Here is a 13,243-nt window from a genome sequence, read left to right on the forward strand (position 1 = left end):
GTCTGAAAGCCATCTGTTGGGATGGCATAGGGATTACAAGACAGCCAGCTCTGCTGCCAGAGAATCCTCACCACATTGTGTGGCTTCCACAATGTTCTGTTATCACAGAAACTCCTGTGAGACTGGGTCAGAGTCTAACCCTGGTTTTGTAAGTTGGAAGAGTTTTTGTTGCTGCCTTCTCTCTTTGTTGGATAGTGTATACATCTTTCTCTTAAAGGGAACTAGATTCATCTTGCATAAGGGCTTGAAGGGTATGCAAAATTTAGTGCAGTTTTGCCTTGAACAGCACAATCTTAATACACAACAATATGGAATTTCTTAGATAGATTATGATGCATCTATTCTGGGAAATATATAGCCTAAAAATTATTGATCAAGAAAAGACAATTCAGATCACATTTATCTCTATTAATGTGATTAAATATCCAAAATACAAAGTTAAGGGTAAAACAGCAAGATGAGAACCATGAGGTTGAAGGGATTGTGTGTATGGTAAGCGCTCAGGGGGAGGGACAGAACGTGTGTGTTTGTTTGAATACATGTGTGTACAGGTGTGTAGGCACAGAAGTCTCTGGAAAGACTCAGAAGAAACTAGTCGCCCTGGGTGTCTCTATGGGAGATCTAGGCATGGAAGTTAGCAAAATTCTATTTCTATGAATACTTTTTTGTTCTCTTTAAAATTTTTTACTTTGTATATTACAGATTTAAATAAACAACCAAACAGCCAGCCAACCAAATGCAGGAATGAAGATAGTACTCAAACACACACCTGCTGTAGCTCCCGATGGCTGCTCTCAGCCCTCTCCCCAGGCTGGGCTGCCCCCCAGGACCATACCAAGGCTCTCCAGGGTGCTAATCACAGAGGCCCTGCTCTGCCAAGGGTCCTCTTCCATCCTGCTCCATGGCGACCCTTGAGCCTTTCATTTTCAGTTTATGAAAACACTGGGGTGGATCTAGCTTTTCCTTTGGGAAACAAAAACAACAAAAAGAGCATGTGTGTGGGTCTTCTTTCAAAATAGTGGGGCGTCTGAAAGATGGGCTGCAGCTGCGGGGTATTTCTGTTTCAAGCGTTGAGTCTTCTGAAAGCACTTTAAATAGATGTCGAGAAAGCCCTGAGCACTTTTGGAAATGGAGGATTCTGAAAGCCTGTATTTATCCGCTCTTTGCAAAAAATCAATTCCTCTAGGGTGAAGCTTCCCAGCCTTTGACGTCATGGCACACAGAAGCGACATTATTTGAAGAGCATTTGAGGCAGAGCCAGAGGAAATTTGAGTGTATCTCTGAGGTCTAGTTAAAAAATTCAATACGGATTTTAAAAAATTTTAGAATTATGATAAGAAAATATATATAAAGTGCTAGAGAAGATATTGTATGTATATATAATTGTACATTGTATATATAACCTTCCAAATAAAATTTGCCCAAAATTTAAAATGAGAATAGAGAGTTTATTTCCATGAACACATTTATTATGGAAAAATTTCAAATATACACAAATAAAGAGAATAGAATCATGACCAACCTCCCTCCCCCACGTAGCACCTAGATCAACTAGGTAACATATAATACTTTCATATTTCATCTATGTTTTTCTCCCCTTTCTGCTAAACTGTCTTAAAGCACATCCCAGACATCATTTTCTTTCATCTGAAAACACTTTGGTCTAAATGTTTTTTACAAACAGGACTTAAAAAGAATAACTGCATTACCATCATCACCAATAAATTAAAAATAACTCAAATATTATCTAAGACCCAGTCCATATTTACTTTTCTTCATTTTTCTCAGAGTGTTTACCAGGCTGGGGATGTAGCTTGGTGTCAGAGTGCTCAGTGAGCTTACACAAGACCTGATTTGATTCTCAGAGTGGGGTGGGGTGTGGGAGGAAGAGTCTTTTTATTGTTGGGCCATTTGAATCAAGATCAAAACAAAATTTATAAAACAAGGGCTGGGGATTTAGTTCAGTGGTTCTGGAGCCCTCTGTGCAAGTGCAGGGTCCCGAGTTCGATCCCCGGTACCAAAAAAAAAAAAAAAATTTATAAAACAAGATTTGCAATCAGTTGATATATATTTAAAGACATTTTGAATTTAAAACATGAATATAACTTTTGTGTGTGCGCTAAATTTTATTCATTAATTACACCCTGCCTAATTTAAAGACTTCACTGAGATATAATTCACATTCCATGGTAGCTGAAAAGTAGCCCCTGCCCCAAGACATAAAGTCCTAATCCCTGGAAAATGTGTTACCCTGTATGGAAATAGAGTCCTTACAGACTAATAAAGTTAAGGATCATGAGGGAGAGAGATTGTCCTAAAGTCACCCTTACACAAGAGAGGCGCAGGGACATCGGGCGCATGCTGAGGGCCACACGATGACAGAGCAGAAGAGCGCAGAAGATGCAGGCTGATTACTGTGATGTGGCCCCAGCCAAGAAATGCAGTGGCCACAGAAGCTGGGAGAGCCAGGGAATGGCTTCCTAGTAGATCCTCCAGAGGGAGCAGGGCCCTGTTATCTTCATTTCAGCCCAGGGATACTAACTTTAGATTTCTGGCCTCCAGAACTGTTACAGAACAAACTATTGTTTTAAGTTACCACATTTGTGGTAATTTCTTGCAGCAGTCACAGAAAACTGATACATATATCATGTAGTTCACTGTTCAAAGCATACAATCCATTGGTTTTTAGCAGAACTGTGCATCTATTACCAAGGTCAATTTTTGATCATTTCATCACCCTAAATAGAGACTTTGTTTCCAGTAGCAGTCACCCCCATTCCCTCTACCTCCTAACACTAGGCAACTAAGCCACTTTCTTTCTCCATAGATCTGCCTATTCTGGACATTTGGTATGAATAACATTGTATATTAGATAGTCTTTTGTGATGGCTTATTTCACTTAGCATAATGTTTTCAAGGTTCATCCACACTATAGTTTATATCAGTACTTAATTCTTTTTCATAGTTAAATAAGAACACAACTTTGTGTTATCAATTTATAAGCTTGAAATGTCTGTGAGAAAATCCTTATCTGGATTTTTAAAATGGCAATCATTTCTAAAGGTTGGTAATCATCACTGATACTTTGTTAGTACAAATCAGGGATTAAAGATGACTAATCTATTTTAATCTAATATTTTAATGTTTAATAGTTCTAAAATTTATAATGCTTGAAATTCTACTTTAAAAAATCCAATAGTAGCTCATTCTTTGTTTTCATTGACAAATATGACATTGGATTTTCTTGTGAAACATGAGTAGATTTTAAGACCAATATACAGTTTTCATGATGGAGCTTTATTAATGTTTGGATGCATGTAAGCAGGCACACATGGGCAGAAATAGTATAGGTAGCACATCTGGGCTGGGGTGACCACTTTCCCTCCACCCACCTAAATTCGGCCAACATTCCAGGACCAATACTTCTTTCTTTGTCCTAAGAGAGGCAGAAAAAAAATAACAAAGATCCTGGAACTCTCTATAGCCGTTAGGCTTTCCTCCCTCAAGCCTTGTTAAAGGTTCACACATATCAACTGCATCTCATGCATGTCATTTAATCAGAGTGAACTCTGGGGTAGGCATGGGTGTTAGAAGCCCCTGGGATGACTCAGTGCTCTGTCAATCATTCCTGTCAGCCTTATCCAGAGATCCAGTGAAAGGCATCTGGACAGTGGTGCACATCTTTCAAAATCTGAAAGCCTGATTTATCTGCGTGCTTTTTACTTTTCTATTGTGCCAACACCACTTTTCCATTTGTACCACCCTTTTGTTTCTGTCGACATGTACCTGCCCTAAGCATACCTTCCCATTATCTTCAGTAAATGTAACTGCTTTTTCTTTTACCATTGGATGCAGACTTGCAATTCTTTGTTTGCTGTACTCAAGAGCCTGGAATCTATCTGTTGTGTTCATTGTGTGGTATCAGAAGTATAGGACATCTGTGAAAACTAGGGTTGCGGGCCATGGCAGGAACTGTGCCTCTGAGGGTTGGTTGGGGAATGACTTGGAAGTAGACATAAGAACTTCTGTGGTACTCACAATATCACATTAAATATACAGTTGGCCCTCTGTATCTGTAGTTTCTGAATCCATGGATTTAACCAACTAGGGATAGAAAATGTTTGGAAAAAAGGGTACTTTAGTGAAGTTCTCAAATGTTTTGTGTCATTATTTGTTAAACAATACAGTATAGTAACAATTCACATACTGCACACACTGCTTTAGATAAGTAATCTTGGGATGATTTAAAGAGTATGGGAGGCCATGCTGATGCTACAACATTTCATATATGAGATTTGAACATCCACAGATTTTAGTATGTAGGTATTATAGACAACTAAGTTAGATAGAAATTAATAGGCAGCCAGACTGGGATGGGCCCTAAAGAGAGTCAGTGTAGAAGATGAGAGTATCTCAAAACTGTGGCTGGAGACCAGGCCTCAAGATGGAAATGCAACAGGCAGGCCTTTGAACCTCCCTAAGAGATCACAGCAGCTTGAGATTATACTGTAATCAGCACCAGCTGGTCCAGTAAATCCAGGTAGGCATCAGTGGGTAACCAGAACATTTGGACCCACCACCCATTCCTTTCTGTCCCTGTCCCTTGTTCTTTCTATGCTAGAAGTTACAGATACACTCATGTTAATGATACTTGCCTTGCACCCTTGGTGCATGTCTTATGTCTCTATAGGAACAATATTAGTTGAGTGCCTATACCTGTAATCCTATTGGTTGATTGTGGTTTGATCCATCACTTCTAATATTGTGATTTTGCTGTACAAAATATCACATGAAGAGCGTCTGTAGCAACTCCTTTTGGGAACCCCTATTGCCTCTCAGGAGCTTTCTCTCCATAAACCTTTCCTACGCTTTACCCCATTCCTCAAAATTCATTCTTCCATATTTGGGAGACATGAGCCAGGTGCATCAGACATCTAGCAGGTTGGAAGTTATTTTTCCCTGTCATATAAGGGAGTTCTGGAACCAACACCTGTGGATACTTGGAGGCAAACTTCTTATTTGCTAAACCCCAAAGTCTTGGAAAAAAATAACTTTCTGGGGTAACAAGTGTTTGATATCTTGGCAGTGGTGAGTATTCATACAGGAAATGCATTTAGAAAAACTCATTATTGTAAACTTAAGGTATATACATTTTATTCTAGGTATACTTTTCTCAATTAAAAAGTTGCAAATGTAGAGAATCTACAATATGAATTAGCATTCGGTAGGCCTCAGCCTTTAGGGTTTAGTTCGAATACTGCCTCCTCAGAGATTTTTCACTCATCAACACCACTGCCCTTTCTGTACCATATAACTCACTTTTATTTTCTTTATACTGAGACAGGAGATTAGGGTGTGGGAAAGCTGACTGGGGAAGTGATCTGGGGTCTGATCTGTTAATTACACGATCCCAGAACATGTGTGCAGAACAGTTGCCAGAGCCATGCACCTGGACTTCACACAAGAACTTGAGCAGTTTTCAATAGGATAGGATGGTCAAGATCTGATGTCAGCCTGAGGTGTGGAATCCCGGCAGCACCTCTCAGGACCCGTATATAGAAATTCTTGCAGGTTTCCTCTTTCACTCAACCCAAGCTTGCTCTGCAGAGCCAGTTTGTCTTTCCCTTTTCACTTATACTTTTTCAAATAAGCTTTGCCACAGCTTTTTGCTCATTTTGTTCAATCTTTGTTAGGGGTGAGAAGAACCTGGAGTCTAATTCCAGAAGGAGAGGTGGGCAGTGTTTATTTAGCAAGCCACTTTTAGAAGAAGCTACTTGGTAACAATACCACTTATTGGTATCCAAAAGAACATTATTGTTGTTGTTGTTATTATTATTATTATTATTTGTAGTACTAGGGATTGAACTCAGGGAGCTCTGAGCTACATCTCTGGTCCTATTTATTTATTTGTTTTGAGACAGGGTCTCTTTAAATTGCCCGGGCTGGCCTTGAATTCTTGATCCTCCTGTCTTAGCCTCCTGAGTAAGTGGGATTATAGATGTGTGCCACCACACATGGCTCCAAATGAACATTTTAACAACTAATTAAAAAATCAAGTACGTGGTAGTTAATCATTAGTCATTCCATCACTTCCCATTACAGGGTAAGCTTTATGAAAACAGGGAACTACCTTTATTTTACTCACTACTTTATCTTTGAGGCCTGGGCATCAAGGATTTGCCTAGTTGGATTTTCTTGGGGGGAGTGGGGATTGAACTCAGGGCCTTCGAACTGAGCTACATCCCCAGCCATTTTAATACATTTTTTCTAAAATTTTGAGATAGAGTCTCACTATGTCTCTAACTTGCCCAGGCTGGGCTTGAACCTGTGATTGCCTCAGTCTCCTAGAGTGCTGGGATCATAGGGATGCACCACCATACTTTTTTATTTGTTGTGATTGAATATATAATAGATACAAGACCAGAAAACTTAAACTGTTTAATGTAATTGAATTCCTTGTATTTGCAAAATATGGGATGGGGAGTGTGCAAGGGGTTTACCATCACCAAAAGAACTCACAATTCTATTCCTCAGATAAACATTTCCTACCTAACTTCCTGTGTGCTGAATGCTGGAATGAAGCCTGATAAACTCAAATAAAATCAGACTGTTAGTGTTGTTGAGAGATGTGTTGAATGGGTGTGGACAGCCTTGGCTACTGGGAAGTGGGAATAGGCTCTGAATGCTTTAGAACATCTATTTTTAGGTTTATTTACAGATAAGGAAGCTAAGATTGTTGGTTTGTTTTTTAACTATAGTAACTTCTTGTTGAAATTTTAGTTAAAACCAGGACCCCAGGATGGGCAGCAAGGAGATTAATTAGAATGAGGGGTGTCCAGGCAATGGGAAGGAAGAAGAAATGACAGATGAAAGAGATACTTCAGCTACAACCTTAGCTTTCATTGTCTAGTCCCTGTAAGGGAAGGCAGCCCTGGCCATTGTATTTTTTTTAAGATGCATTCCTTTATGATTGCTTTATAAGATTGAGATGATTGTCATGTGTATTGGTCAGTTTTCCCACCTCTGAGACACAATATCTAACACCCACAACTTCAAGCAGGAGAGGTTTGTTTGGCTCACAGTTTCAGTCCACAGTTGGTTGCTCCAAGGTAGCTACAACATAGTGGCAGGGCATGGTGGAGGAAACTGCTCACTCACAGTGGCTGTGAAGCACAGCAGGTCAGGATGAGCACCAGAAAGGAGGAAGCCAAGGATCAGATAGAGACCCTAAGGTTATACCTTATGACCCATCCAGACACATCCAGAAGTGTGCTTGACAAATCCTGTAGGCTGCTCCAAAGCCAATCAAGTTGACTGTTGAGCTTAACTATCCCACCATGCAATGTGTATTTGTTGAGAATTTTAGGCAAATGTCTTCATACATTGCTTCCAAAACTCTGTTGGATAGACTTTTATCTGGAAAATGCTCTCCTTGAGTCTCAAAAGCACTCCCTCCCAGAAGCCAGAACTCATTCCTTTCTGTTGATAATAATCACTAGCTCCCCTCCCCAGGCACTTCCTGACGGTTCATGCATTTCCTTCCCAAGAGACTTAAATAGACACCAGCAGCCTGAGTGGCATTATGGACAACCCTTTCAGGAAGTAAGCAAGCAGCTGCTCTGAGTCCATGAAGGATACAGGTTTCAATTTCAACAGGGACAACATGGGTTTGACATAAATGGCAACTGTCTAAATCTAGAAGTTTTTCTTAACTGGGTCTGAAAAGAGCAGTAGGTAAGGCAACTATGTATGGAATGATGTGGGTATATTTCTGTCTAGGACTGAGAGATTTATGACTTTATTTTAAAAGTTTATTTATTTTTAGATTATGAGAGTAAAACCTACTCATTCTTGTATTCCTTGGATAAATTTAAATTCAAAAAATAAAGAGTAGCACATTGAAGATGAATATTTCTCATAATTCCACTACCTAGTCATGGTCATTATTAGCAATTTGATGTATTTCCTTGCAGTTGTTCTCACACACACACACACACACTATATGTATAATTTTGCATCTTAAGTTTTTTCATTTACTATCTTTCTACATTATCAAATAATCCCCACACCCATTTCACATGTGAGGGATTCTCACATGATATACCTTCATTGCAGTAGCAATTCCAGGTTCTGCACAATGACCTTGCTTCTTGGTTTCTTAAGATCTATTTCTGACCTGAGGTTCCATGACTTGTTCTCCCTCATTAGTGACTTGGTTCCAAGATACCTGATCAGCCATGAAGAGAACAGAAGTCCTTGTTGAGAAGGTAAGGAGTATGTGAATGAAGTAGATCTGATGACTGCTGTCGCTTCTCTTAACGCATGTAAATTCCCAGTACTGCATAAAACAAAAACATCCTGTGATGACAGTTTAATGGTGTGGAATCTGTAGTTTTTGACTTTGCCTAACTGATTCACCCACATTTGTATTATGTGAGGAAATCCTCAAGGGCCAACTTGAGCTTCCTTGAGAATTTCTCTTCTTTCATCCTCGTAATTGTAAACTTGAGTTAGCACAAACACTTCTTGGAAGACAAACTATTCATTTTTGTTTTGTTTTGGTTATCTTGTTTTTTGGGTGCTGGAAAGAGGTGAGGTAAAGAGAAATACGAGCTGCTGGTGAGGGACTGCGGGGCGGGGGCTGGGCTCTATTTCTGGTGCAGAAACAGCCCTTAGCCATGGGCCATTCTACTTGAGACCTGTGAATTCAGTGCATCCTCTTAAGAAGGTCTGGTGGGTCTGGCTAGAAAGTTTTTTCAGGGCTTCTTAGAATTCCAGGTGAGCTGGCCCTACAGGCTCAAACTGGCAAAATCCTATCTGAAGTCCCCAAGGCCACAGCATTCCTTAACCTGTGACCCCACTTTCAGACTCAGCTTCCTCCCCAGCCTCTGAACTGTTGTCATAGTGCCCAGCGCCATCTGGAAAATAGAAGTCCTCTGTCTTGAAGGCTCAAAACTTGCCTGTTAACTGTTGTTGGGAAAAAATCTTTATTCAATTTTTATCCCTACAAAAGAATGATCATAACTGATTCATGTAAAGATTTTTAAAACTCTGAAATATATTTGCCACCAAAGACAAGCAGTCCTTTTTCCTTAAAGTGGGCTGAGTTCTGGAAATAAAGGTTTGTAATGTCAGAAGAGAAGCAGGTTAAGTCCTTGGCCAGGACTTAGCAAAATGCAACAATCAGTTTGCCTTTTCTGAATGCTGAGTAAGTCCTCATGGTCTTGCTCATCTGGAAGCATACCAGAATGAGGGAGTTGGTGGGGAACTCCTTGGTCTGTAAGACCTTTTAAAAATAAAAGGAGAATGTTTAAAAGTCTAGGTCTTTCAAAGCCATGTCTAACATTTGCAGGGCTTTTGTTAATATCTGCTTCTTGCAAACAGAGAGGAGACTTAGTAACAGCAAATCCTTAAACCTTCCCCAGCCCGTTCCTTACTATTTCTTTCTTTAATGAAGGGAAATTGGTGTACTATAATGTGTCAGTGTTGGGGGCTCACAAGGATACAAATGGAAAGTAAAGAGCTCCTGACTGCCCGTGTGCCAGGTGCTCGCTAATTGTAAGATGAAATAATGGATAATAGCCCATCTTGGTGTGCTGATCAATGCAGTCCACAATGGGATGCAGAAGGGGTCACCAGAGACAATGTGTAGGCCTCTCATTGCTTCTATTCATTAACCAGGCACTGATGGCTGAAATACAGGCTCTATTACCTACAGGCAACAATGACAGGGACCCTGCATCAAATTGTAATTAGGTTTGATCAGGGCTGGGGTACAGTTGCTACCATCAGAAACACTCTGAATTAATTTTATACTTGTGAAAGGATATGAGGTGACATTGATTTAATGGTAACCAAAGCAACCCACTTTCTATGACTGTCTAAGCTTGGAAGAAAGAAGTAAAAAGAGGAAGGGGAAAAAGGGAGGGCAAAGGAAAACAGGGAGATGCCCATTGTAGTTACATTCATTTTATCACTACTAGTTAGGAGAAAATGTGTTTAATAGGAGCAAGGGCGTCATAGCATGCTGATTACTGTCTGGGTCCTGGGAACTTTGTGGGTGTCATTATGTGACCAAAGCAGGTCTTGGGATGCTTCAATTCCTGTTCTGTTTTGCCCATTTCTCACGTGTTTGGAAATAGCTTGTTTAGGGCAGGAGTTTCAATTTGTAGGAAAAAGGAAGAGGATATTCAAGCCGGGCCACTTTTCCTTTTTCTGGTAAAAATCAGTTATTCAGCCTTTTTGTCTTTGGTGCTGTGTGTGTCTGGGATCCAGTGACTCATATAACAGCGAACAGAAGACTGTTTGGTGTAGTTTGGAGTAGTGGAGTAGTTTATGGAGATAGCAACATGGACAGTGTGGTAAGGGGCCTAAACCTAGTTCTTTACTATGGAAAATACATTAAGTTTTGTTTCAGTGTTAGCATCTTACCTTACGATTTGAGATCGCTGGTATAACCTGTGTACATATACATACATTTTCATCTTATTCAGATACTGGCATGCATGATCTGCTCTATTCATGTCTGTTTGATCTCTACCATTTAGATATCATAAATGAAATATTTTCTCTACTTGTACCTGGCAGATTTATTAATCTTTCCCCATACCATATTGGTATCAAGAGTAGAATTATCACACTCATTTTGAGGATAGGATTCTGTTAAACTATGTAGACAATGATTTACAGGGACAGGCTTCTTTTCATAAGTACATCTCATGTTATTTTGTGGACAAGAAAATGGAATGTAAATATTCTGAGTCAATTAAGTGAGCAGGAAGTGTTGAAACATGGTATATATCCTCCTGATTTTAAAAAAGGAACATTTGAACTCTTTTTAAAATTTTTCTCTTGGATTCAACATATTAGCTATTCAAATAATAAAATTTTAATAAGCATGTGGAGAGGTCATTGAGGTGATATTGATGCATATTATGGCATATCTGACTATCTAGAAATTTCATGTCAACTTTAGATTTCAGGATGTTCAAGATTTCAAAAAAGCTTTACATTTAGCTAAAATTTATTTCACCTATTTGGAGCTGGAGAATTTACAAATCTTAAAAATGTACTTTACAAAGCCTGCCTCGCAAGCGCAAGGACCCGAGTTTGATCCCCAGTACAAAAAAAAAAAAAGCACTTCAACTGTGTTGCTTTCATTGTCTTTCTCTTTAGGCCAAGACAATGTGAGTGAATGAACATGGAGACATTGTGGAGACGGAATTAAGAGAGTTAAATGGTAAGGCCTCCATATCACAGCTTAGTAGGTTTTCCTGAGCCCTCTTTTATTTCTTAGAAAAATGTTTTGTTTACACTGCACTGATTTACCCCCTCCAAACACACAACTTCTAAAAGGCAAGAGTTGGAGGAGTAGGTGCCATAAAATATAGTTCAATAATATGTAGGACTGTACCTGTTTATACAACTCTATCTGAAATTTGTTGACACCCAAAACCAGCTACACTAAAGATAACTCTGGGGACATCTAGGTGAAGTCTTTATCCTGATGGGAATGTATGGTTGTTTTAGAGTCTAAATAGGATACAGGGGTTATTCCTTTGGCCAGTTGATTGGCACATGGGAAGATTTCATAAAGTCCACATATAACTACAGCAGATCTTCAAAGTTATTATCCTGTCACAAGTTCATAGAAGTATAGAGCTGGAAGTCATGAGATCAAAATGGCCAGAATGTAATTGCACTGCGTACACTGTGTAAAATCAAGTGAACTGTCCTGGAAATTCCTGGTGGTCTCTTGACCAGAAACATCTAAAAGGAAATCTCTGAGAGGTAATTAAGAATACTTGGGTAACTTTGTTCCTGAATATCAAGTTTTAAGGCTCATCTCTGTGATCACTTCTTGCAATCTGCACACAGGACAACTCATTACAGACTGCTTATTAGAGACACTGAGCTCTTGAGTTCAAAGAGAGGGTGGGCTTTAGACTATCCAGAGCCAAACTGACTCTGCAGGGCCAACCTTTACATTGCATTCTAAGTCTTATCTTGGTTCTGGAAACATTTTGGTTCTGCTCCAAGTCTGTTTTGCTCCAACTCAGTGATGACAGACATATATTTGAGCTCGTGTGGTCTGAAGTTAAAGGTCTCCACTAAGCCATGGGTATCTTTATGAGCAGTGGCATAGAAGAGCTGAATTTGACCGATGATGCACTGTACCTCAGCAACATTCAGAAATGTGGAGTCCATGTCCTCTGTCATCAGCGCTAAGCCTCTTTCTTCCTTAATTCAGGGAAGCCATAGAAAGTCAGCTGGCCAGCTATAGCATCCCTCTAGGGCCTGGATATTGTAAGTGCAGTGTAGCGGAGTTCAGGGCCTGTCCATTATCCTACAAAGAACTCATACCCTTCCCTTCTTGGCAGTGCACACAGAAATGCTGGACAGGAATGAGCCCGGTTCCAGATCAAACCAAACTTCTCTCTAGGAATAACTGCATAGATTATCTTTTGCTGCATGTCACTGCCACCAAATCTTGTCCTTGATGAATCTTTCGCTCCAAGGCTGTTTCCCCAAGCATCTATCTTCCACTCCTCACATGTGGTAAAATCACCTTACCTCAAGTGCTCACTGGCTGCTTCTCCATGCTGGACGCAGCTGGGTCAGCTAGGCAGCTCAGCTGGATCTCGTCCCACAGCTGGGGCAAAAGCAAGGGAGTGGCCTTCAGCTCAGCTCAGACTGCAGCCTCCTTGGCTCGAGGGGGACACCACAGCTGTGCAGGCCAAGTGAGTGCAGCAAGCTGGCACCGTGCTCAGGCCTCGCTGTACATGGCCACACGCAGGATCCACCTGCAGTCCCCAGGACAGCGCCATTGCTCTCCACCTCCTTCTCCACCATGGCCTCTTGTCTGTTCCATTGCTGCCCCCCAACACTATTTTGGTAAGGAAGAGTAAGTGGAGGAAATAGTGGGGACATTAAAGTTTAAGTGATCCCAGCACCCATGTGCACATCATATGCCAAATTTTGAGAAGTAGGACCAAAATATGTGTACAGGAAAGCTTGGCAGGCGCAAGACTGCTGTCCTTAGAAAGACCTGTTTCTGAGGTTGGCCATTGTTGGTATCTGGGAACTGGGCTGGTAACATTTCCCCTATATTGGTATAAAAGTTTCCCTAAACAATAAGTTTAGCTTCCTGTGTAAATAATGTGGTATATGCTAAATACCTGCTTTCCTTTATGGTGCCTGGAATTTCAGGGACTGTGGTTAGTCATTAAGACACTGTGCCCAT

General features: G+C 40.3%; 1 protein-coding gene and 1 pseudogene across 5 annotated transcripts in view; one reads left to right on the forward strand and one right to left on the reverse strand.

The window, feature by feature from the left end:
• Rmi1 (RecQ mediated genome instability 1) overlaps window positions 1-13,243 on the forward strand; it is a 262,437-nt gene that overhangs the window by 150,272 nt on the left and 98,922 nt on the right. For 4 of the 5 annotated variants that reach the window (XR_015448776.1, XR_015448774.1, XR_015448777.1 and 1 more), the window contains exons 5-6: window positions 8,209-8,267; window positions 11,176-11,239. The gene's annotated coding sequence lies outside the window, so the exon portion shown is untranslated. Of the gene's footprint in view, window positions 1-6,650; window positions 7,735-8,208; window positions 8,268-11,175; window positions 11,240-13,243 lie in introns of those variants that run through there. The other variant, XM_087204779.1, reaches the window with a different exon arrangement.
• On the reverse strand, window positions 11,995-12,493 carry LOC101707179 (ATP synthase mitochondrial F1 complex assembly factor 1 pseudogene; annotated as a pseudogene).

Source organism: Heterocephalus glaber, unplaced genomic scaffold (assembly GCF_053883595.1).
Source record: "Heterocephalus glaber isolate CG9 unplaced genomic scaffold, H.glaber_assembly_v1.0 deba00000546, whole genome shotgun sequence".
Classification (NCBI taxonomy): domain Eukaryota; kingdom Metazoa; phylum Chordata; class Mammalia; order Rodentia; family Bathyergidae; genus Heterocephalus; species Heterocephalus glaber.